This window comes from Mastomys coucha, unplaced genomic scaffold (genome assembly GCF_008632895.1).
Source record: "Mastomys coucha isolate ucsf_1 unplaced genomic scaffold, UCSF_Mcou_1 pScaffold21, whole genome shotgun sequence".
NCBI classification, from domain to species: Eukaryota; Metazoa; Chordata; class Mammalia; order Rodentia; family Muridae; genus Mastomys; species Mastomys coucha.
In genome coordinates, this window is record NW_022196904.1 from 66,106,105 (window position 1) to 66,132,799 (window position 26,695).

The 26,695-nt window shown below is 40.8% G+C and overlaps 1 long non-coding RNA gene and 2 pseudogenes across 2 annotated transcripts in view; 2 read left to right on the forward strand and 1 right to left on the reverse strand.

Moving 5' to 3' along the window:
• LOC116101267 overlaps positions 1–369 on the forward strand; it is a 639-nt pseudogene extending 270 nt beyond the window's left edge. The window contains exon 1 of the transcript XR_004122829.1: positions 1–369. This exon is cut by the window's left edge and continues 270 nt beyond it. The product of XR_004122829.1 is annotated as a ras-related protein Rab-1B pseudogene (transcript).
• A 2,022-nt stretch (positions 370–2,391) lies between these two features.
• LOC116100584 lies at positions 2,392–26,389 on the forward strand. Its single transcript, XR_004122652.1, has 2 exons — positions 2,392–2,543; positions 26,250–26,389. It is a non-coding gene; the product is annotated as an uncharacterized LOC116100584 (long non-coding RNA).
• On the reverse strand, positions 7,892–8,014 carry LOC116104379 (annotated as a pseudogene).
• Positions 26,390–26,695: the final 306 nt, after the last annotated feature.

A 26,695-nucleotide genomic window follows, 5' to 3' on the forward strand; every position in this document is an offset into this window, starting at 1 on the left:
GCGGGGCTCATGGCATCATTGTGGTGTAGGCTTCCTGACCAGGAAGCCTAAGCTAACGTGAAGCAGTGGCTGCAGGAGATAGATCATTATGCCAGTGAGAATGTCAATAAACTCCTGGTAGGCAACAAGAGTGACCTCACCACCAAGAAGGTCGTGGACAACACCACAGCCAAGGAATTTGCAGACTCTCTGGGTGTCCCCTTCCTGGAGACAAGTGCCAAGAATGCCACCAATGTTGAGCAGACATTCATGACAATGGCTGCAGAGATCAAAAAGCCGATGGGGCCAGGAGCAGCGTCTGGGGGTGAACTGCCCAACCTAATGATCGACAGCACTCCTGTAAAGCCTGCTAGCAGTGGCTGCTGCTAGGAGGGGGACACCTTGGGAGAGGGGCACCTTCTCCAGATGATGCCCCTGGAGGGGGCAGGAAGTGCCTCACTCTCCTAGGGCATTTGAGTCTGTAGCTTTGGGGTGTCCTGGGCTCCCCATCTTCCTCTGGCCCATCTGTCTTCTGCTCTGAGTCCCAGTCCTGTCAGGGCCCCCATGGAGGACATGCAGAACCTGTGGCTGGGGTGGTTACGGGGACTGCTCTACTGCTGCCTGTAGTAGGTACTTTGAAAAGATGCCCACCATGCACCTTTCTTTGGAAAAAAAAAGAAATGTATGGCAATGGTAAGAAGTTACCGAATATGTAATGACAAGAAATTAATAAGAAAATCAAGTGAACAACCAGTGTGAGGTGTTTCTGGAAACGATTGCCCACGTCGTGCTGTGAAGCATCACTGAAGCCTTGGTTCTGAACACAAATGTGTGTGCTTCGCACTGTCTGTGCACCCACACCACATAGTGCCAACAACTGGCTCAGATCTGAAACTTTCCAGTGCTGTGAATTGCAGTGTTCTCACTGTACACACAGTCTCCTGCTCTCATAGAGATACACTAGTTTGATTACAGAAAGCAAGACACAGTACTTTTTCCGATCATCATTCTTCAGCATGTATCACATTAGTAAGCTTGTGGATCATATTGTGATGGAGAGACAAGAACATGCATCTCATTAGTATGCAAATTTGTTTTATTGTGTAATAAATAGTAAAATTATATGTGTAGTAGCAAATTGTTTTAAAATAAATTTCTTTATAATTTATTTTCAGTAAATGTTTGCTTTATATTTCTTGCATATGTATGTATCTGGGGTCACATAAAAATTTCTCCAGCAAAAATGGGCTGTGAGTAGAAAATGTTTAAGAAGCCCTGTCACAGGGTCTAGCCTAGAGTTCTGATGGTCTAGCCTAGAGTTCTGATGAGAGCTGTTTTGACATTGCAGCCTGGACATATTTTTCTGGACAGTGAGGTCAGAGCTCTGGCTTCTGGCTCTTGTTCAGTTGTTACTAACCCATGGCGGCTGTTGTTTCCTGTGGTGACCATAATGAACTTGATCTGCTCTCCTACATCCTGTGAGAGCTATAAACATAACGGGGGAGGAAAGTGCACAGTTACTGTCTTACTTAGGGGTCCATTTGCTGTGATGAAGCACCATGGCCGAGAGCAAGTTGGGGAAGAAAGGGTTTATTTGGCTTATGCTTCCACATCATTCATTGTTCATCATCAAAGGACGTCAAGGGGAAGAACTCAACAAGGTAGGAACCTAGAGACCAGAGCTGATGAGGAGAACACGGAAGTACTGCTTAGGGCCTTGCTCTTTATGGCTTCCTCAGACGGCTTGCTTTCATTTTCCTTTTCAGTCTGCTTTCTTATGGAACTCAGGACCACCAAGAAGTCATGGCACCAGCCACAATGGGCTGGTCCCTCCCCCATCAATCACTAATTAATAAAACACCCTATACCCCAATCTTACAGAGACATTTTCTCTTTTGAGGTTCCCTCCTTTCAGACGACTCACATGCTTTTATGGTAGAACTGTGACAATGGCCAAGACAAAAGAGTTCCTACATGATAACTCAGCAGTGTTTCTGTGACATAAATCCATTTACTGAACACATAATACTTCACATCACGGACTGACTTCTGTCTCCAGAGTTTTACCTTTAGTAATACTTTGTATGTTGAGTCACAAGGTACATGGTTTTTGGCTTCTTTTACTTAGAATGATGCTTGTGAGATCAAACTACATAGGTTTTATATTATTAATTTGTTCTTTTTTTTAATCAAATGGTTTCTTATTGTGCATTGTTATTTGAGGATCTGTACACTACCCAAATTCTTTGTTGAAGTACCAACCCCTAATGTGACTGAAGATGGGGATTGTGGGACATAATTAGGTAAGGCTGGGAAGAGAGTCTTCATTAGAACCTGACCATGCCAGCATTCTACTCTGAGATGTCCAGCTTCCAGAACAATGAGAAATTACATGTCTATTGTTGAGGTCACCCAGTCTGTGTCAGCTCAAGATGATTAGGAAATACAAATTTTAAAAAGGAAACTGTAGTATATTAAAATGATTTTTCGATACGAATTCCTACATACAGGATATTTCATTATAAATATGCAGTTCAAAAGGTAACTACAACATTAAAATAAAGGTAAGACTTAATTTTCAAGTGCTGTCTCAGTGTCTTTGGGCCTCACATAGTTCCTCTGCTCTTGTTGAACATGCTTGTCCCACACAGCAGCCTTCTGCCCAGCATCTCCTCTTAATAATGGGAGCAGCTGCACCCTATCTTGTTCTAACTTAATGATTTTTACCTCCTTACCAACCCAAAGATTTATTCAAACTGGTTATAATCTCCAGTGGAATCCTTGGTTATCTTTCCCTCTTCTCACTACTGTCCCTGGTAGTTCATGTTGTTTCTGAGTATGGACACATGTATGTATTATCCAGGGTTTCCCTGAAAACAGATAAATAGTATCATGAAGTTGACTAACGCATGCAGGTTCTAAGAAAGGTCGATGTAGGCTATATCACATTGTGAAAGAAGTATATGAATCTCTGTGTGGTCTTTTTCCTATAGTCACCTGGATTCAATCATGGAAGAACCACTCTAATGACTTAAACTAATGTAATCACTTCCCAGCTTCCAAAGACTGTGGTCAGATTTTCCACTCTCCTATTACTGTTAACTTAAGTCTTTGAAGGCCAAACTCCTGTATGAGATTGGGAGACAAATTCTATTTTGACCATAGCACAATTCACCCTCTGGATTCATTACAAGACTCAAGCTGTCCATTAGGAACCACATATTTTGTTTAGAGACTCCATCCCATCTCTTCTGTAAAGCCGTTGCTTCCTTATTCCACTACCACCTGTAGTTAACACAGCAACAATATAGTTACATATAGTGTGTATAATGCTGTGTGTTACACATATATAGAATATATACTGATTCCACTCTTCTGCTAAGCCCTTTTAATGCTTCCCATTGTATTTATAGTATAATTTAATGAATTTATTGCATCTTACATGATATGGTCCTAATTTGACGCTTTCCAATGTCATTGCTTTTGTTATTTATCCTTCGGCCACAAATTTCCAGGCTGGGAACACAGCATCCCAACTCATTCTCAGTTCATATTTTCTTACAATCACCTCTTTTCTGGTAGGTTACCTCACTGGTCCTTCAAGTGTTTGGCCCTTGTCACATGATTAATTTCAGCTTAATTTTTACTTCTGTAGTCATCTTTCCAAAGTGGGCTCTATGTCTTGTGGCTCTCCTCTTTCCAACCTCCTACATGACATATACCATAATACCAACTTTTGTAATTCTTTGTATACTTATTTCTTGAGCACAACTCCTCCATTATATTAGGTGTAAGTCTAACAGGGCTCTGTCATCCTTGGGTCCTTACCATTTATCACAGTGAGCCTTTATTTGATTTTAGTGAAGATGCTGTTTAGTGAAGATTGCTTTCAATCTTCAAAAGAGTATCTTCACTAAATATAATGAGGATGCTGGGGGATTTTGTATTAAGTTTTTTGGGCTTCCAAATGGTAAGTCATAATTGTTAACTTGATTGATGTGTCAAATGCACAAAGGATTATAAAGCATATTTCTGCATGAGTCCATGAGGGCATTTCCAGAGACGATCAGATCATAAGGGCTCTGTCAGGGTGGGCATGCATTATTAGATAAAATTCTTTATACATACATATACACATACGTACGTACATCCATCGAAGCATGTGGCAATCTTTCCCACAGTAATCATCCTACAGATCTTAGAAAAATCACAAGAAAATGAATTATTAAGGTGGGGGCTAGCCTGCACTTTTCAATCTTGTAACCTTCCTATGATAAAAAATATCAGAGGAGGTCATATTAAGGACACCAAGGCTACAAATATCTTCAGGATGCCACATTGAGGATGCAGTGCATCTCTCAAAGAAGTCATCAGGCCTCCCACCGTGTGTGCCGATGACTTTCTCTTCACTGTAGTAAATTACCAAGATGACCTTTGTGATCTCCTAGGACTAGCAGGAGCCACAAAGATGAGAGCTGGGTATATCATTCCAGGTCTGGAATCCAAATACTCCAATTTTAAAATATCCCTCATTAGTCACCCGAACCTCAAAGCATATAAAGCTGATGGGAAGTTTCAGTGACAAGGGACAGAAAAATCTAGAAGGATATCAAAGAATATTATAGTTTGCGGAAATAGAGGTGCATCTTAAGGACCCTCTTTTTATTTTTCATTCAAAAAATTACTATAAGAATATTGTAGGTAAGAGAAAAAAAATCACACACCTTAATTAACCAAAGCCAAAGACTATACACCTGAGTGAACTTCCTTACACTTGCACTTACATTTCTGAACTGAGGCTGTGGTGCTTCCCATTGGATTTTACACTTTTCACTATAGAATATATTTTTGCACACTTACTCACCACCCAAAATGAAAAATCACTGACAGAGTTAGAACTGCAAAAACAATTAGTTTTATATCCTCATTTATAACTTGAGTCTATCACTTGCATTCTGTCCTTCTCATCTCCTAATATTTAGTTTTTTTTGTCTTATTTTTCATGTTTTAATGTGCCCACATGTACATTTGTTTAAGTATATTATTGCCTATCTCCTTTCTGAGAGTGTGTGACCTCACTTAATATTGCATATTCCAAGTCCATATATTTCTTGCAAATTTTGTGATTACATTTTTCTTTAGAGATGAACAGTATTTTATACCAAATTTTTGTTATCCATTCATCTGTTGATGGGCAACTAGGTTGATTCCAATCCTTTGCTATGGTGAATAAAGCTGTAATAAATATGTGATTTCAAATATCTCTATGGCAGGGTCAGGTGTCGTCTGGATATAAATACATCTAGGAGTCATATGATAGTTTTACTTTTAACTTTTTGAGAAAATTCCAAACTAATTTCCACAATGGCTCCATTAATTTGGATCTCCACCAATAATGAATAAGGGTTCCTGTCTTTCCACATCCTCTCCAACATTTGTTGTCAAATTTATTGATGCTAGCCATTCTGTCTAGGGTGTGTTGGTATTTCAAAGTAGTTTTAATTTGCATTTCCCTAATGGATAGGGTTATTGAATACTTTAAAAAATAGTTGGCTGTCTTAGGGTTTCTATTGCAGTGAAGAGACACCACGACTATGGCAACTCATAAAGGAAAAACATTTAACCGGGGATGGCTTACAATTTCAGAGATTTAGTTCACTATTGTCATGGCAGCACGCAAACAGACATGATGTTGGAGGAGGAGCTGAGAGTTCTACATCTTGATCCACAGGCAGCAGAAACGACTGTTTGCTGCACTTGAGCTTCGTAGACCTCAAAGCCCACCCCAGTGACCTATCTCCTCCAACAAGGCCACACAATCTCCAACAAGGCCATACTTTCTAATAGTGCCACTCCCTATGTTTCAAAAACATGGGTTTATGGGTCTTATTCAATCAATCATACTGGCCATGTGTTCTTTCTTTTGTTTGCTATGAAAACTTTCTGTTTGGTTTGTTTATCCAATTGTTGATGGATATTTTCCCCCCTGGTATTTGATTTCTGTAATTCTTTGTAAAATCTGGATATTAGCCTCTTATAAGTGTAGCTGGTAAAGATTTTCTCCCATTCTGTAGTCTGTCTGTGAGCTCTGCTAATTGTTTCCTTTGTTGTGCAGAACTTTTAATTTCATGTAGTCGCTTCTATTGATATTTGGGGTTATTTCCTGTACTATTGGTATTAACACTATTCAAGTTCTTGCCTACTCCAATCTTGAAGGGTATCTCCCAGATTTTCTTCTGGAAGCCTCAGTATTTCTGGTATTAAACTAAGGCTTTTGATCCATTTTGAACTGGTAGTTGTATAAGGTGAAATATAATGTCCTTCTTCTGCAGGTAGAAATCCAGCTTTGCCAGCACCATGGTTAAATAGGTCATTTTTATTTGATATATTTATCTCCTTTGTCAAAAATTAGCTGGGCATAACACTGTTTTATTTCTGGGTCCCCAGAACTGGACATGGCCAGTTTTCCCACTCTCATGATGCTGGGGCCACCTGTCCTACCTGCCATAGGTGGTAAGCCATGAGGAATAGGAGGGAAGAGGGCATCTTTCTCTGGTTTGTATCACCCATACATCAAACAATGGTCAGGATTGGCTCTTCCATCCTCATGTCCTCTGGGCCAGCTCACCCACAACCCCCATGTCCAGGAGCAGCTCTATTGTGATGCCCAGGTGAGGTGAGGGGCAGGCTTTCCTGAGAGCTGCAGCAGGTGAGGGTTAGCGTCAGCTCTTCTGCTGTGACCCTAATGGGGCCAACTTTCCTGCCTGTACTATGTGGCTAGTGTACAAAAGGAAGAGGAAGGGATCTCTCCCTTGCTAATGCCACCACGCAGCAGACAAGAGGCAGGGCCGACTCTCTCATGCTCATGATCTTGCTCTTGGGGTCAACTCATCCGCAATTCCCACATCCAGGGCCATTTCTCTCCCTCTGATGACCTTAGGCCTGGCCTGTCTCAGGTAACAAGGGTTGAGAGGAGGTTCATCTTTCACTTGCCTGTGTTACTGCCTGGGAGATAGATGGCAGAGCCAGCTCTCTCAAACTCATACCCAAGCGAGTGGCTTATTGCAATGGATACAACCAGAGCCAACTCTACTGTGCTTCCTGGGTGAGCTGCAGGGCCTGCTCTCTTGAGTACTACAGCTGGATAGGGGCAGGGTCAGATCTCCTGGTCTCCTACTCCTGGGCATCATACTTCCCATGACACCCAGGCAAAGGGTGGAGCCTATTCTGCACAGCCCTCAGACAAGTCTCCAGGTTGTAGCCCAGACCAGGGATCTCCTCCTAGCCTTTGGTGCTAACAGACCCCTGCTGCTGCAGGCCTATAGATACAGACTTGGCTCCCAGTGGTAGCACAGGCCAGGACCACATCATGGTCCTAGGTGGCATCACTGGCTACTCACATCAGGCTGTTCTTCACTACCCCTGAGTGTCCAGTTCTGCCTCTCTTCATTGTGCCCATATCCTTCTGTTCCTCTTTCTCTTCCATTTCTCTATCACTTAATTTCTCCTCTTAGTGGTGCCTGGGATCTCTGAGTATCTCAGGTTGTCTTAGAAGTGTTCTCAGGAGTGTTCTTAGAAGTGTTCTCAGTATGTCCAACCTGTACATTATGGCACAGGGCAGTGGTTATCTCAGGAGAGGTTTGCACCTCTCCCCTCAAGGCTTGTAAGGCACCAGACTGGTGGTCATCTCAGGCTAACTCCCTGTTCGAGGCACTGGACTGGTGGTTGTCTTGGCTTGCTCCTTGTCCAGGCACACCCATGTGGCTCCATGTGGGGGTCATCTGTCTTGGGGGCCTGCAGTCCTAGGTTGGGTTGACTTCATCTCTGGCTCGCTTCCTGCTCTGAGAGCCCATCATGATGAGCCTGCACAGCCCTGAACTGGTTGTCGTCTCAGGCTCATTTTTTTTCAAGGAGAGTTAGGCTACTGATCATTCAGAGAGTCACAGGTTGAGACAGACATACCTTCTTTGCTCCCTGCCTCCTACTGACACACATGTGACACAGCAGCTACATCTGCAATGCCTCTAAGAGTAGGCTCTTTTTATTATTTTTGAGATTCTAATATATTATTTCCCCTTCTCCTTTCTCCTTTCTAATTCTCCCACATACCTTTTCCTGGATCTTTCTTGCTCTCTTTCCCATTTCCCGTGGCCTTTTAACAAAATGTTGTTTTGTGCATGAGTGAGTAAATGTGTGTGTGTGTGTTACACAATTTCCCAGCAAAATCTCTATTCCCCCAGTTTTTATAATCTTCCCATCCCCTCCTCTGCAATAATCCCTGGGCCTTAGGTACAGGGGTTATGTTGTAAATACAGATTGGGCTCCACAACTCTGCATTTAGAATGATTGTGGTTTTCTACAATGGTTTCCACTGTAATGTTTTTTTTTTTTTAAATTTCTATTTCCACTAATTTCTTCTCTAATCTTTATTATTTCTTGCCATCCACTGTGTGTGAAATTGCTCACTTGTTTTTTGAGAACCCTGAGGTACATCATTAGGTTGTTTATTTGATCTATCTATCATCTATCTATTTATCTATCTATCTATCTATCTATCTATCTATCTATCTATCTATCTATCTATCTATCTATGAACACTAATTACTATAGACCTTCTTTTAGGACTGCCTTGGCTGTATCACATAATTTCTGATAGGATGTGGCTTCATTATCATTTGTTACTAGGAATTTCAAAAAGTTCTTTTTGTACAGATTCTTTATATGTAAAATGATGAACCTGTACTGAAATAATACCTCTATTTCAGAAAGTAATAAAGTATAAATTTAGTTGGGAAAAAACCCAAAAAGTTCTTTTTGATTTCTTGGATGACTCACTGCTTATTCAAAAGTGTATTACTTAGTCTCCAAATATTTTTGTGGTTTCTGCAATGTTTTTCACTGCTGATTTTTAGTTTTATTGTATTATGTCATGATAGACACAAGGAATTAGCTCAATTTTTTTAATTTATAGAGACTTGAATTTTGCCCTATGATGTGGTCAATTTTGGATATACTTCCATGTGATACTGAGAAAAATGTGTATTTCCTACCCATTGTGTTAAATAGTCTGTCTGTCTGTCTATCCATCCATCTATCACCTTAAAGTTCCATTCATCCATAGTATATTTAAGCTTGGACATGTCTTTACTTATTTTTAGTTTGGAAGACATATATAAATATGGGAGTCTTGAAGTCTCAATTATTGTGTCATGACTTATGTGGTCTTTTATGTATTTTATTGTTAATTTTATGTAATTATATACTCCCAATACCCAGAACAGCGAGTTTACAATTGTTTTATCTTCTTGGTGATTTTTTTTTATTAATATTTACTGTCCTCTTTAATCTCTTCTAATTAGTTTTGGGTTGAATTTTACTTTGTCTGATGTAAGTATGGCTTCCCCTGCTTGTTTATGTTTTCTCTTTGGCAGTTTGTTTTTTATCCTTTGACATTATGTTTTAATATCTTTGCTGACTAGGTGTGTTTTTGTGGAACAGTAGAGAGTTGGTTCTTGTTCTTAGTCTAGTCCATTAGTCTGTATCCTTTTTGTGATGACTTGAGGGCATTTATATTTTAGCTTATTATAGAAAGGGGTTTGCTATTTCCTGTATATTTTCTAGGTGATATTCTATTTTGCTGAATTTCTGGTATTTCTTTTCTTTTCTTGTTTTAATCTTGAGGATTTGTTGACTTGCTGTTTTGGACATAGTTATTTCTTTCTCAAGTCTACTTTTTTTCTACAGTTAGGGCTTTTTTTTTCAGCCCTTCAAAGAATATTTAAATACTCTTTAAGTATCTCTTTCCACTAAAAACTTTCTGCTGTGCTGAGTTGGTTGTCATGAACTGCCTTAATTTGTGTTTGTCTTGAAATATGTTTATTTCTCTTTCAGTTTTGAAAGATAGCTTTACAGAGTATAAAATTCTTGGCTTATAGTACTTTCTGAGCTTGAAATATTTCATTTCAAGCTGTTCTGGATTTTATGGTTACACATGAAAAGTCTGGTAATTTTGTTATTTCTGTCTTTGTATGTAAATTGATATTTTCTCATGCTGCTTTTAGGATCATTTCCTTCTTCTTCATTTTTTTTTTTTTTTTTTTTTTTTTTTTTTTTTTTTTTTTTTTTTTTTTTTTTTTTTTTTTTTTTTACATCCTGTAATATGCCCTGGATATTTTCTTCTCTTGTATTTCTATTTGGAGTTTATTTACCTCTTGTGTGTGGTTGATTGCTTCTTTGGAAAAACTGGGTAATTTTCTGCTATAATTTCACTAAATAGTCTGTGTAATCCAGTAGTTCTCAACTTTACTAATGCTGTGACCTTTTAATGCAGTTCCTCATGACCCCCAACCATAAAATTATTTTCATTCCTACTTCATAACTGCGTATCCTATATTCAGGATTCCAGTCCATTGGCCTTGGAGATCAGTGCAGGGCCCATCCTTTGTCTCTAGTTAACCCAGGATCACTGAGAAATTGGAGATCTGGTTTTAGTTATCTCTGAGCTCGTTCCAGGTACAGAACCATGATTCCAGCTTTAGGATGACATTACTGACATGGTTCCATGGTTCCATGGTTCCTTTGGACCTGTGGATCTAATCACAGTCCCCAGAGAATAGACAGACTTCACTGGCTCTGAAGTCTGTTATGAATTGTAATATACATATTTTTGGAGGTAGAGGTTTGTCAAAGGGGTCGCAAAGCTCAGGTTGTGAATTTCTCATCTAGTCCATTCAGTTTTGCCTCTGTCAATTCTTCTGCTCCATGAATTCTTAGGTTTGGTTTCTTAAAGTGTTTCAGACTTCTTAGAAATATAATTCATTTTCCTTAATTTCCTCCTTAAATATATCTGTTGAATATAATGTTTTGTCCCTGAAATTCTTTCTTTGGCACAGGCTTGTCTGTTAATGATGGTGTCTGTCCTGGCTTGTATTTGATTTGCTACTTGATTCATTTCAAGCATTTAGGTTTGACTGGTTTAAATACCCTCAGTAAACTTTCCCTCCATACTTTATACTCTGGCTTCCAGTTTACTAATTGTTATATTTACTTTGGAGTTTGTTTTTTCGAGGTCATGGATAGTTTTCCTTAATTCCTGGATTTGATCTATTTATTTGAATCTTCTATATGCTCACTAATTCTCTTGAATAGGAAGACTCTTAATTTTTTCTCATGCATTTCAGGTATATATGTAATTTTGGATTTCTTTTAGGAGAGTTGACTGATGATGGAACTGGGTAGTGGCTGTATCCTATTCATTTGTGTTGCTTTGTCATGTTTTATACATATCTTGAAGCACATTATTTTGACTCCTTCTGAGCCTACTGGAATTCTGTTTTTTTTTTTTTTTTTTAATGAATCTTCCTAGAGGAACATTTGCATGAAGTTCAGGTCTGTGTACTGGTGAAATTGGTGCTGACTATCAGATGAGCTAGTGTACTGATCATGTCCTGGCTATGTGCCAGCAGGACCAAGGGTAGGGTTCCAAGGTGACCAGATGAATTCAAAACCTTCATCATCCCTTGGACTCTAGAGTACTACTTGAGGCAGAATAAAAACTTCAGATCTAGTCCATTCAGTTTTGCCTCCATTAATTCTTCTGCTCCATGAATTCTGCTCTCATGAGTCTGTCTACTTTCTAGGGATTGTAATTAGAGCCATACACCCAAAGTAAGCCATGGAACCATGGCAATACAGATCCCAGACCTTGCAGGGACATCTGAAAGCTCAGAATTCATAGCTCTATACTTGGAATGAGCTCAGAGATAACTAGATCTCCAATTTCTCAGTGACCCTGGACACACTAGAGCCAGAGCATGGACCTTAAATTGACCGCTGAGGCCAATGGACTGGAATTCTGAATATAGGGTGCTCTTTGTTCCAGTAGGCATGTAAGCTGGAAGCCTAGTTGTCTGGTGCTCACTGGTCCAGTAGAAATGGAGGACCCCAGCCCTCATTCTTTCTAGTTCTGGTTGGCTATCTGCTTGCCTAGGGCGCTCTGCTCTGGAAACCTGATTCCCTGAAGAATCACTGGTGCTTTGGTCCCTTAGAGGCCAGAAGCCAGACTGGTATAGCTGTCTTGTCTTAAAAATCAGGGAGGTCTAAGCACTCAATGCTCTCTGGTCCTGTAGAAGGCCAGAAGTTTCTTAGAGAGAATTGGGTATAAGGAGAAGATTGGAATCCTGATGAGATCTTAAACTGGAACTTAACTTTAGATATTCTTATTTCTTCCAGAGTTCAGGTTACAGCAAGGCAATGATATCTTTTAGAGAAAGTTAAGAGTTGATCTTGTTTTCAGTTTTTTTTTTATTTTTTTGATTTGCTCTTTAGAATAAGAAGAGATTGGACAGTATGTGGGAGATGCACCCTTGTAAAAACCAACTAACCAACAACTAAACCCTAACTAACTAACTAACTAAACAAACAAACAGACAAAAGTAGATTAAAATATCATCTGTAAAAATCCTCCCCCCCCCCAAGAGAATGCTGCTCTCAAGTTAAAGGTAAGGCTGTGCTGGGTGGTGGTGGCGCACGCCTTTAATCTCAGCACTTGGGAGGCAGAGGCAGGAGGATTTCTGAGTTCGAGGCCAGCCTGGTCTACAGAGTGAGTTCCAGGACAGCCACGGTTACACAGAGAAACACTGTCTTGAAAAACTAAAAAAAAAAAAAAGTAAGGCTGTAATTATTTTATAAAAGAGCATATTCTGGAGGCCAAGAATTTTTCTTTTTGTTTTTGTTGAGACAGAGAGAGAAAGGGAAGGACCAGAGAGAAAGAGAAAGGAGGGAGGACAAAGGAAAAAGGGAGGGAAAAAGAGAGAGAAAGAGAGAAAGGAAAAGAGAATGAATTCGGATGAATAGGAGGCGGGAAATATCTGGGAGAAATTGGAGAGGGGAAAATATGATCAAAATATATATTGTAGGACAGTTTTTTAAACAACAACAACAACAACATCCAAAACCAAACAATCACAAAAAGAGTTATGTGGCTCTTCCATCTCCTCACTGGGGAATCATTCTCCCTCAGACTCCTTCCATGTGTTCCATTTGGAGGATTCACATCTCTCCCTAGGACCCATATGACAGTCTGGAGGTGCCTTCTCTGTCGATTGTTTGGATGTTACAGGTCCTATCTGAAGTCTAAGTAAACATAGTCTCAGTGCCAGCTGAGCCCCACCACGAAAGTTTGTTTTCCTGTTTTATCCTAAGAGTGCTTGAGAGCTTCACTGAGCCAAGACCAACAAAGCAGTTATCCTGTGACCAGGCAGCAGCTGCTCCCCTAGCCCCAACCAGCCCATAGGTTCACCTTGAGCTGCTGGGAGGAGTGATCCATAGCCTTGTCCTGTTATAGTGAGAGATAGAAGGAGATTGGAGGACAGAGCTGAGAACATTTGCATAAAACCTAAAGAATTTTGAGGTCCCCAGATCAGCCTCTCTGGGTGCTCAGTGCTCAGTATGCTGGATCTCATGTTCTGTCCTCTCTCTACTTCAGCCAGGAGAGGACCAAGGGAAGTGGCAACAAAGCCTGTCATTCTCTTTTCCTCCCCCTAATACACACACACACACACACACACACACACACATGCATACACGCACAGAGAGAGAGAGAGAGAGAGAGAGAGAGAGAGAGAGAGAGAGAGAGAGAGAGAGAAGAGAGAGGAAAGAAAGAGAGGGAGCAAACCCGAGAAAAGGATGATATTGAGGTAGTAATGTCAACCCAGGAATAGTGAACCCAAAGCGAACCCCGTAGGCTTATTTGACCCTGATCATTGTAACAGAAGGTTTTACACTAAAGCTTTTTCAATGGTGGCTGTACACATAAATTTTAATGATTAATCTCTTGTACACTTAATGCCCAACTGTTAATTTTTTTCATAGGCACTCTCTTTCCCCTCTTACCTACAAATGAACATTATCTAAGAGTTACCCAGTCTCTGAGAGGTTGGGTTACTCTCATGTGTATCTGATGGGTCTAAGGCTTGGCCAAATGACAGCCCACATTATTGTGGAGGTTATATACCTACAGGGTCCTAAAGTTGGGGTTCAGGAAATTGGGTAAAGTTCAAAGATAAGAGTAAGGGGATAAGAAGAAATATAGGCAGGGTTTCCCATGCTTTTGCTTTTGGCCTGTTTTTTTTTTTTTTTTTTCCTGAGAGCCCAGGATCAACCCTCACTGGTATTTTCCTTTGTTGCTTTTACACCTTGCTAAAGCCTAACAGAACATTTGGCTGGTCAATAGATGTTAGAAATGCAAAGAGATACAGTTTGTCTTTCTGGTACCCATTCTTGACAATTACTGCTCAAAGCTATTTTAAATATGGGTAACTGCCCCATCATCGTCAGAAAAGATGTAGCACTCTTGAACTGTAAGGCAGCTTACTCGCCTATTTGCAGGGTCTGTCCTTGGGAAGGAGGGTGAGGAGTCCAGCCCTTGGAAAAGAGGCCTCTTCAAGCTCTCTAAAACCTGTGTCCACCTGATAGAAGAACCAGTGTGATTATCTAGGCTTTCAGGGCTAAAACCAGGGATGTTCCAGGAAAAGTAGGACACCCCTATAGCTTAGAGACTCTCAGGACCACGAGTCATGTCACATAGTCAAGTGGGAGGGCATGCCTTCAGGAGAATGGGGACACTGCTGCAAAACTTGGTGCATACAGTCCTCCAGAGAAACTCAACTGTGATCATCATCCAAACGGTTCAATTTGCTGGGAGAACTGATTCTCTGAATGCAGTAGGATGCATCTGCTGGCCTCCTTTTCGATCTCCCACACCCTCTCGCAGCATCATTTATGTTGATGAGATCTATTGCTTGGGTACTTCTAAACAAGAGTGCTCTAGTTCACCCTAATTGATTAGGCTGTTGCCTGTTGTGTTTTTCTTTTACCCAAACCAGCTTATTTATGTCTTGCTCTGCACCGACCCCCAGGCCTTTACAGGGAGGAATATCTATTCCAAAAGATCTTTTTAATTAATTTTCCTTCCCTTCCCAGAGGAAAAGAGAGGGCTGAAGAAAACCGGGGGGAGGGAGTAAGAAGAGCGAAAAGCAAGGGGAGGCTGTCACGAAGAGAGGGACTGCATGCAGTGCATGGGAGGCAGATGGGTGTGGAAGGAGTAGACTTTTGAGAAACACAACCTGTATCTTATGGCAGTTTTGGCATCCATGCTTTGCTCTAGTTTTTTTTCAACCCTGACACACTTCCTTCTTATTTTTTTTTTTCCATTTTTCAGTTGTGAATGTTTTGGTTTGAGTCATAAGAAACAGACAGCTGGTGCAGCTCTCATTGCTTCAACCACACCAGGGTGTTTATGTTCACACTTTCCATCCAGTGAGTGATGTGGGCGTTAGGAAAAGTATTGAGGTGCTCTGTTCTGAGCCTTAGTGGGAGGGGTGGCAGACCAGGTGGGAATTGACCAAGTTCAATGTCAAACATGCTACCATCCAGATAGGTGAAATGTTAAAGAGTGTTTGTATGTGTATGTGTGTGGGGGGGATATAGAGAGATAGTTCTGAGCAGTTCACTTCTGGGATTACACTGATGTCTACCTTGAAAGGAAATTGGACTAGTACAAATTGAAAGGCTGATATGACCAATTATGGATAACGATTTGTTTGGAAATTGCTATTGTTTTGAAACTTCACACATTTCATTGCTGAACTAAGACCTGATATCTTCCTCACACTAGTTCCCTGGATAGCTCAAGACTCTTAAGGTTGCATTTGCAGCCTTGGCTGGACACTGAAAACACTAAAAATACTGATACTGGCCTGTGGTGTTTGAAGAGGTTTGGACCTCATAGATTCATGTGTTTCAATGTTTGGCCACAAGGAGTGGCACTACTAGGAGGTGTAGCCTTGTTGGAGGAAGCACATCATTGTGTAGGTGGGCTTCAAGGTCTCCTGTGCTCAGGCTCCTCCCAATGTGTTATCAAGTTTCCTCCTGGCTGCCTGCAGAAGGGAGTCTCCTCCTGGCTGCATTTCGATCAAGATGTTGAGCTCTCACCTCCTCCAGCACGATGTCTGTCTGCATGCTGCCATGCTTTTTATCATGATAATAATGGACTGAAGCTATGAAACTGTAAGCCAGCCCCAACTAATTATTTTCCTTTATAAAAGTAGTCGTGGTCATGTTGTTCCTTTCACAGCAATGAAACCCTCCTGGCCCTTCCCCTACCTATTTGGCTTATTTAGTTGGGGATTTCTTTTCTAGGTTGATTTTATTCTATGACACTTTCATTTATGCATGCAATATACTTTGGTTACTTTCCCCCACACTCTCTATTGCCTCCTCCCAGTCTTCTCATCAGCTCTTGTCAATCTCTACAAGTCCCTTTCCCAGATTCATAACTTTTTTGTTTTGTTTTGTGATCTATACTGGACTGGAACTATCCACTGGAACTGGTAGAGTTATTAGTGAGATAACTGAAAACAAGGGTTTCCTTTATTCCTGAATCTATCAGTAGTAAATAGGTCAGTGGTGAGATGTGGGTACCCTGTGTTTTTAATACCTCCCAGCATGACAAGAATGCAGCAACAGTTGGTGACTATTGTTTAAAGCTACAAATTATGGTGAAGGATCATGCATTCAGCATCCTCTGGTAACTGGCTAGATGTTTGAATCTCAGCTTCTACTTGACTCCAGGATGAGGCAGGATCTGCAGTTTGATGAGAACCTGCAGGTAGTTTGTATGTCCAGAACAGGGTAAAAGGTTGTCTCTGAGCCTGTGTCTCCTATCAGCTCTGAGTTTTTTAGATGAGTCACAGTTCAGAGATTAGTGACCAGATTCCAGACCCGCGTTCTTCTATCTACTAGTTATGAGGTAATTAAGTATGTCAGTATGGTGCCCCAGTTTCCTCTTCTGTACAACAAAGACAATATAAACTTGGCTCATGGGATGTCTATGAAGAAGAACTGTGACACACTTAGGATAGTCCCTGGTGCATAGCAAGGAGCTCAGTGTGTTCGCTGCCATTGTGAATACGAAGGTGTGCTCATCTCTTCTTTAAGACCAAGGATTATTTGTTTGTTTTTAATCAAACTTACATTTCTTTTGTGGTTATATGGTGGGTACATGAGAAAGATGACCAATTTTAGTTAGGTCATTTTTTTTCCTTTTTTTTAACTTTCTGATAAAAGGCAAGCCCCAAATAATTTTTAGCATGCATTATCAGAAACACGCAGTTATTAAAAATGCAACCTTTTAACCTACTTCCTTCCTGCTAGTTTTAGAGATCTGTTATGAGAACTGAGTGCTTGGGACATCAGAGATGAATCATCTCCTTTGAGTGCTGCAGGTTGTAGCCCTTTAGTGAACCCATTCCCCAACCCAGTGCCAGCCAGACTGCTTCTGGGAAGCTGGAGACACACTTCTACTATATGGGAACAGGCCTAGAGCCAGCCTTGGAGTTTCTTGGCCCAATAACGAAATGCAATCCTCAACAGTGCTTGGCCTCAATGACTCACTGTTCTAAAGAATATAATTCATACATCTAAATGAGAGGCTTGTATATTTGCAAGACATAGTTACAATGAATGGAGCAGTGCAGACAGCCAATCCAGAGTGTTAGTGAAAAGTGTGACCTCAATTTCAGCCAATCAAGTGATTCCTAGGACAGCAAGCCCTCCCATAGGTTTTTCTTGTAACTCATTAGGGGGACACGGGTCAGGGACAGAGATAGAACATAATGTTTGGAGAATCATTCTGCAAAGTGGGGAAGGAGATTATACAGAACAGAAAGAGTTCTCTAGTTGCATGAGTTGAGGGTCACTGCATGTGATATCCCTCTCTTGGAGACCTAATATTCAATCACCACAGTAGAGCCTAGGCTGTTCATGTGACAATGGAGGTTCTGCAGCTTGGTTTTCTTGGCGTTTTCACAGAGATATCTCTTATGCAGCCATGATTTAGAATACTGTCTAGTGAACATCTAGCTAAACTAATGTGTCTCAGAGAATTCTGAATTTTGGAAGCAACTGCACCTCTGTTCATATTGCTCAATCTGTTATATTATCATTTAGCTTTATTCTGGGTTCTGGGATTTCTTTATCAAGTGTCTGTAACTTAGGGAGGTTATCTTCAAGCTTGTTCCACTTAAGTGCTATCTTGGAGGACACAAGAAGGCGATGGATTTCTGAAGATCTGGGAAGGAACATTCCAGATGGAGGGAGGAAGACCATAGAAGGTATGCAGGAGTGAACTAGTACATCAAAGGTCTTCTAGGCTTGTAGTATAATGATATAATGCATAAGTATATACAGATATAATGAGGAGCCCTGGAGGATTTCTACTAAGGAGGGTCATATGATTTGGTTATTTTGGACAATATAACTCCCTACAGAACACAGGGTGGGCAACAGAGAATATGATGGTTAGTTTTTTTTTTTTTTTTTTTTTTTAAAAACTAGATACAATCTAGACTTATCTGGCTAGGGAGTCTCAGCAAGAAGCTGTCTAGATTAGATTGGCTGTGGACAGGCCTGTAAGGGAGTTTCCCCCTTCGGTTAACTGAAATGGGAAAACCCATCCTGAATTTGAGTGATGTCATTTCCTGGGGGGAGTCCTGGGCTGAAGGAAAAGGAAAGGCCAAGTGGACCACTGGTTTATATTCATTGTTCCTCACTAAGGATGTGATATGACCTATGCCCTCAGGTTTCTGCCACTGTGAATATCATGCTGTGATGGACTGTACCCTGGAACTGTGAGCTAAAATCAACCCATTTTCCCCTATGTTCTTTGTCAGGGTGCTTAGTAACATCTGCAGGAAATGAAAAGGTGAATGAATGAGGAAAAAGAAATGAAATAACATGAATAGGAGGACAGTTTCCTGAAGGCTGCTACAAAGCAAATCTTCTATACTCTTCTTGAACATTTTGTATTAAGAGATAGAACCCAACTGACCTTTGAACCTAGGCAGGCTTTATTTGCTCTTAATCAATAGAACACAGAGGATTTGGCACCATGTGACTTCTTCCAAGGACAGGCCATAAAAGGTGATAGCAGTTGTCATCTTGTTAGGTGGGATTATGCTCAGAACTTGGGATGTCATGAAAGAAGTCTGACCCTCCCTTTGCAATTAGTTGACATGCTGTGAGGAATCCAAACGACACAGAGGTTCCATGCCATTAATAGCATAAGTCTTCAATTTAACCCAGATGCATACCTGCAATTTCACAAACATCTAGATGATTTTAGCTTCTGGACCAAGACACCCTCAGACTTTCAGGGACAGACTGTGGTATCCAGACTGCGTCCCTTCTACATTTCTGCCTATTAGAACCATCAGCTAGTTAGAACAGCTCTCTTAGGCTGCTAAGCGCTGGGGTTGTTTCTTGGGCTATGGCAGTAGGCAGAACAGTGTGGATAGTCAGGAGGCTGTTTCAGTGGTTCAGACAGGAAGAAGGAAGTTTCACCTAATGATTGTCAATTTCTACATGCACCAGCACTAAACCAACAACAGCATGTTAGAGTTATTATCTGCATCACGCAAGAGGGAGCCATGGGGAGCCATGAAAAGCCATGGGGGTGTCTAAAAATAGTTAAAGATTTTGAAGATTGTCTTGGGAGATGCTGAAGTGGTGAATGGTCTTTGTGTTGGTTTGTCTATAGGACTAATTTAGCTGGTTTTCCCAGGATCCTTAAGGGCTTGACTGAACTAGTATGAAAAGATTGTTTCCCCACTCTTTGGCGAGTCTGTAGTGAGCTGTGGCTTATCCTAGCACAAGAGTATCTGTTTGTGAGCCAGGGTACTTGTTGCAAGTTGGGGATTTTGTTTCAACTCTAAATTCTGCTCAACAGCTTTGCTGCCAGCTGTTAATTTTAAGAGTGAGATTTTCTTGACTATGCTAAAAAAAAAAAGACTTTATTTTTAAGACATATAAACTGGAATAGTGACACTATATAGCAATGATTTTCAAAAATGTTATTATTTTAAAAAATATATATTTAATGAAAATAATATGTTTTACACAGTTTTATACAGTACATTTTGATACTGGTTTCCCCTCCCCCAACTCCTCCCAGATTCTTCTTATCCCCAGACCCACAAAACCCCATGTCCATCTGTTCTTTCTTTTTTCTTTCTTTCTTTTTTCTTTCTTGATCCCTTCCTTTTTCTTTCTTCCTTCTTTCCTTCCTTCCTTCCTTCCTTCCTTCCTTCCTTTCTTTCTTTCTTTTTTCTTTTTTTCTTTCTCTTTCTCTTTCCTTCTTTCTTTCTCTTAAATAGGCAAATAAAAATACTAACAAATGAAAATGTAATTAAAAAAACAAAGAAAAATACAAGAAAATACACACACCCCCCCATAAAAACACAAAATCAAAACCATAACACACAAGAAAAAAACCCAGCAAGTCAACCAACCAACCAACAATGACAAAACCAAACCAAACAACTCCCCCAAACCAAAAGCCCTCACAAAATGAACAAACAAAATCCCCAAAGAATTATGAGACAAAAAGTCTATAAAAATACCATCGAGTTTGTTTTGTGTTGGTCATCGACTGCTGGGCATGGGGTGTGCCCTCAAGTGTGGTCTGTATACCCAATGAAACTCTATTGGAGAAAACGAAATCTTCATGGATGTCAATTGGAGATAACTTTTGGGTAAGTGATGGGAGATTGTATACATTTTTTCTTTTTAGGACTGGGCTTCTGCTCCCTGGTGTTCATCCCACAAATACTCTTGTGAGCCCTGATGGGAGTTCTTTTTTTTTTTTATGTTAAAATACCTTATTATAATTGCACTTCAATGTACATTAGGATTTTTTTATTAGATATTTTCTTTATTTACATCTCAAATATTCTCCCTTTTCCTGGTTTCCCTCCAAAAGTCCCTTATTCCCTCCCCCCTTCCCCTGCTCACCAACCCACCCTCTCCTGCTTCCTGGCCCTGGCATTCCCCTGCACTGGGGCACAGGACCAAGGGCCTCTCCTCCCATTGATGACTGGCTAGGCCATCCTCTGCTACATATGTAGCTGGAGCCATGAGTCCCACCATGTGTGCTCTTTGGTTGATGGTTTAGTCCCTGGGAGCTCTGAGGGTACTGGTTAGTTCATATTGTTGTTCCACCTAAGGGGCTGCAAATCCTTCAGCTCCTTCGGTCCTTTCTCTAGCTCCTTCACTGGGGACCCTGTGTTCAGTCCAATGGATGGTTGTGAACCTCTACTTCTGTATTAGTCAGGTACTGTCAGAGCCTTTTCAGACAGTAGTGTCTGGATTTTTTTATTTGTTTCCTCATTATGGATGGTTTCGAATCACCATGTGGTTGCTGGTTACTCATGACCTCCAGAAGAGCAGTCAGTGCTCTTAACTGCTGAGCCATCTCACCACCCCTCATCATCTTATTTTTAAGGCAGTAAGTATCTCTCACCAAATCTGGAGCTTATTCAGGTGGACTGGATGGCCAGCAAGGCTCAGGTATTCTCCTGTCTCTACCTCCCCAGTTTCAGACTATAATAGTATACCATCATATAGGCTTTTATGTGGGTGCTGGGGATTTGAACACAAGTCCTCATGTTTGTGTATCAGGCACTTTACTGACTAAGCCAGGTCCATAGATCATTTTAAAATGTGAGTTACAGAGATTTTTTTCATGTCAGAAATTAAAATTTAAATAAATACATAGTAACATTGATTTATAATGTTTATTAATTGATAATAGATGATGTATTTTAACAGAGAACTACATTTTCAAATTATCTAGTGAGAAGACATTATTGTTTTATATTTTTGCCAATCATTCTCACTTCTGGTTTAAGGAAGTTGGTTGTCCATTCCTTTGTATGCTAATCTAAAAACGAAAATGCAATGATGGTTGCATTCTTCCACCTGACTCTAAGTTTAATACATTAAACTCCATGGTTTTGAGTAGAGTATCAGAAAAACAGTTGTCCCCCTAATGTGGTGATTTGAAGATGTCTCCCACAGGCTCAGGTCTTTGAACACTTGCTCTGCAGTTGGTCACACTTCTGAGGAGAGGTTTTGGAACCTTTAGGATGTGGAGGCTGGCTGAGGGAATCACTTCACTAGTTGTGGGGTTTGAGTGTTCATAGTTTTGCCCTGGTTCCAGTTCACTTGCTCTGCTTCATGTTTGTGGTTAAAGACATGATTTCTCAGCTTCCTGCTCTGGCCAACTGTGTCATCCCTTCCTTATCCCTATGGACTCTATTCTCTTGGAAGAGTAAACCAAAATAAACTCCTTTTTCTTTAGTTGTCAAGGTCATGATATTTATCACAGCAATAGAAAAGAAACTAACACACCAAATAAATATGGAGTTGGTGAAGGCAAAGATATTTTAATGGCTTCTTTCCACAAATACAATTATTTTCTGATACTGTACCCAAAAAAAAAAACCTGGCAAACTCATATATATATATATATTTTTCAAGACAGGGTTTTTCTGTGTAGTCCTGGTTGTCCTGGAACTCACTCTGTAGACCAGGCTGGCCTTGAACTCTGAAATCTGCCTGCCTCTGCCTCCCAAGTGCTGGGATTAAAGGCTTGTGCCACCACTGCCCTGCCCAAACTCATATTGTTAATGAGCTTTTTTGCTTTGACAGATTGCAGTCTGCTTTAGTTAATATGTTGCTTATTCACTTGTATTAACTCCTTAGGTTGAAATGGAAATTAATGGGTTTCATCCTGTCACCTTCATACATATTACATATGTGTCATTTATGCATAGTTGCTTTAAATGGATCTTTTATCCATATATGAGTCTGTACTAGCATTCACTGGCCATTGTAAATGTTGTCTTAAGGAATTTTCCAGTCTCCCAAATGCCACTGCATTTCATTGTACAACTTTCAGAAAAATCACACTTGTTATTATCTCCCCCCCCCCACCTGATTGTATTGGGAAGGTTTTTAAGTATTGAGTGGCTGTCAAACCCATGGTGGCTGGCAGAAACAAGTGTCCTCACCTAGTGAGTTTTTCTATTAAGGTTGAACTGTGTCCTTGGCAACAAATGCCGTCAGTTATTTTCTCTGAAACGACAGTCTTCCTTAATTCATTTTTTTTTTTTTTGAGAAAATGCGTGCTAAGCACTTGAATGTTTATATGTCAGTCAAGCTTTCAAATAAAAGTATTCCACAGAAAAGAGATGAAGTTAGCTTACTGCTCACAGGTCTGCATGATATTTGGGGCAGATATACTTAGGTGTGCAGCAGAAAGCCTGCTATGGCTTCCATCTTGTCACATACTGTATTCAGATGATATGTAAGCACGAGCTGAGAGTTCTTGAAAACGAACGCCTATTAAATTATTACCTGCTTCTTGAGGACCTTTTTGGTGCACTCGTGCTCATTTCAATGCACCACCAGACGGGGAATACTGCAGCGATGCTGTTTTGTCCTGGGTGAAACTGAGACAGCTTTACTTACCATTGTTTCTGTGCTGTTAGTGCAACTAACTGTGAGTGCAGCAGAAAAGACGAGTAACGTTGGAGTGTTGTGATGAGGCGTCAGTCTGACTTGGCAGTCTCCCTGAAAGTGTCTTAGCAATCCCGGGGGTCACTAATATTTACTTCAAAACTACCCCAGAAAGAGGAAAGGGGGGCAACAGATAACGTCAGAATGGTTGTGAATTGGTAATGGTTGAAGTTGGGTCATGAGTCCATAGGGGTTTGATGTATTATTTAGTCTACCTTGATGTGAACTGACCTTTCCATAACACCCCAGAATAGAATGGATGGAGCCCTGGGATTCTAGTTTCAGTACTGGAATAGATGTTGCTGTTATTTCCAGTTGGGGAAGATGGAGGAAAGGAGAAGGTTTGAATAGAGAGGGTTTTGTTTTTTCAGGTTCCAGTAAAGTACCCGCATTGGCTTAGTGGTGGAGCACAGAGTTCTCAGTGATCATCTGGTATTCCAAAGGGTAGACTTGGCTGTTGGGGTGAGGGTGTGTCAATAGGTGAGCCCAATTCATAAGCCTTGAGTGTGCTGGGCTTGCTCATTGGGCCTTGGTTAATTGCCTACAGCCCCACAGCCTTTGTAGGCTTTGCTGTGTTTTTGGTGTTTGGCACTGTCCCCTTGGGATTAAATCTTTTATCCGTTGGTGCTCTGATTATCTCCTGGGATTAAGGGCATTAGAAATGCCCAGAAGGAGAACGTAGTTTTTGGTTTCTTTGTGCAACTCTTAGCAGATCTTATCCTTACTCCATCTGTTATAATAAGAGCTGAGGGGAGGAGGAGGGATCTCAAGAAAGTGCAAATTCACAGAGACTCCTTAAGCCTCATTCTGGCTGATGGCTGTAGACTCCACCCACTATGTTAAGTGACCATATTTACTAGGGTTGTTCTGAGTTCAGAAACTCTCATGTTTAAGGCCAGCCTGGCAGTGAAGAACTGAACCTTTGAGGTTCATTCAACTTGGACTCAAGTCTTTCTCCTTATTAGATGTTGAGCACTTGATGTGTGCGCTAAACTCTTCGAAGTTTTAATTTCTCCTTGTCCTAAATAAAGTAAAGCCTCATTAGTTTTTGGAAAGGGTCTGTGAGGTGTGCATTTACAGGGCTTGCTCAGTTTGTGTTCTGTGGACTTTGGCTTGCTTTCCCCTTTCCTTGATCCTTGCTCCTCTCTGACAGCATTAAGCATTTGGAAGGAGTGAAGATGAGCAACGATGCGTTTAGGTGAGCAGATGGCTTTATAAGTCACCATCTTTACTGACCTTGGACCTTCCTTACTATCCTTTCAAGCAAGGCTTTCTCTGTTCAGTGCTAAATGACTTATCAAAGAAACCAACTAGTCCCATCTGGAGCCAAGAAAGAGCCTTCTGTTGAGAACATTCAGGAGCATCTAGTGTCCTGGAGAGCATCAATGCCTTCCAGGGACAGGATGAATGAGGCAAAGCCATGCCTGCTGCTGTCTACCTTGCTCAGCATAGCGGAGCTGACATGAGGATTATACTCCATGTAATACCCAGTTCCTTCATCATTTTGGGGAGGTGCTTCATGCTCAGCACTTGTTCTTCTGCTCTGAGTCATTATCCTTTAATAACTAACTTTGGACATTTCTCCTAAAGATTACTAGGCTGCTGTCCTATTGTAGAAGACAATACTACTCGAAGAAGATGTGCCAGGGTAGTTTATTGTCCTAGTATCTCAAGATTACCTGATGTGAATCATGGGGCTTGCCTGATTCCCTAAGACAAAAATCTTTTCCTCATTATTGCTCAGCTACAGGTGAATCTTTCTCTGCTATTTTTCCAGCCACGGCATTGGATGGTATAGTAAGGATGGACCTACAAGGCTGAGAGGTATCAGAAGGAATTGTTCTAGTGTCTGTATTTGGTCTGACCTGGAAGAATGTTACCATCACAGTTCTATCTAAACTGGATCATTTTACTAAGAATGTTTCCTACATAACTTACATCCTTCACTATCCTGTTCATTCATTTTTTTTTTTTTTTACCAACTGTTCATGTATAATCCTCTACATCTGAATTTCTACTTACTACATTCTGACAAATTTGTCCTCATACCAAAAATATGAAAACATGTCACATTCCTTGCCTTCATGCATTCTCAGTCCACTGGGTTGGGCAGATAGAGAGGGGGAGTGGGATTGCCAGTATAATTTAGATGCCTACAGGTAGTAAGAGTGATATTGGGCAGATAGGAGCAATACTGTTTTAAAAGGAAGACAATAGTAGAAGGATGATGATGCATGTCACATGTCATCCTACTTCAGTTGAGGAAGCTGAGCTGTTTGTATGTGTCTCCTGCAACATCACACCTTCCATGGCTTGCTTTACTAGCTTTCTGTTGTAATAAAGTTCCTGAGATGTTCAAATTTAATTGGAGGAAAGGCTGATTTGAGCTTATGGTTTCAAGGTTTCAGTCTATGTCTGTGAATAAGTTTTTTCTCATTGCTATGACTAAATGTCTGACAGAGCAACTCATGGGGCACAGATTCATTTGGCTCATAGTTTAAGGACACAGTACCTCATAGTGGGAAGCATAGTGGCCAGCATGTGACGTGCCCATAATCAGAAGTAGAAAGACGAATGCTGGGTTCAGTTTTCTTTCTCCCTTTAAAAAAAAAAGAACAATTTATTTTATTTTATGTATATGGGTATTTTTGCCTGCATGTGTGCCTGTGAACCACATGTATGCCTGGTATTCACAAAGGTCAGAGGAGAATGTCACATTTCCTAGAGCTGCACTTGCAGATGGTTGTGAGCTGCTATGTGGGCATTGAGAATTGAATCTGGGTCTTCTGGTAGAGCAGCCACTAAGCCATTTCTCTAATCCCTGCTTTCTCCTTCCCCTTTTTTTTTTCCAGTTCAGTCCCACAAGATATGAGAAGATGCCATATTCATGATGGATCTTTCCCTCTCAGTTAAACACCCTTCACAGACATACCCAAAGATGTATCTCCCATGTGACTCCAAATCCAATAAAGTTGACATTGAGGATTGACTATCACGGGCTGCTTGATTCTGGTTGATGTGAATCTGTGGCAGGGTAGAACATTATGCCAAGGTACATGTGGTAGGTCAGAACTGTTCACCACATGGCAGCTAGGGTTCAAAAAGAGAAACAGGATGGGCCTTGGCCTCTACAATCCTCTATGAGGGCATGACGCCAGTGAGCTAAACTCCTTCAAATTAGGACCTACCTCCTAAAGGTTTAATCACTTCTCAGTAGCAGCAACATCTGGGTTTCAAACCATACTTAGGCTTTTGGGGCACATTTAAAAACTAAGTTATAACATTCACTGTGCTATTA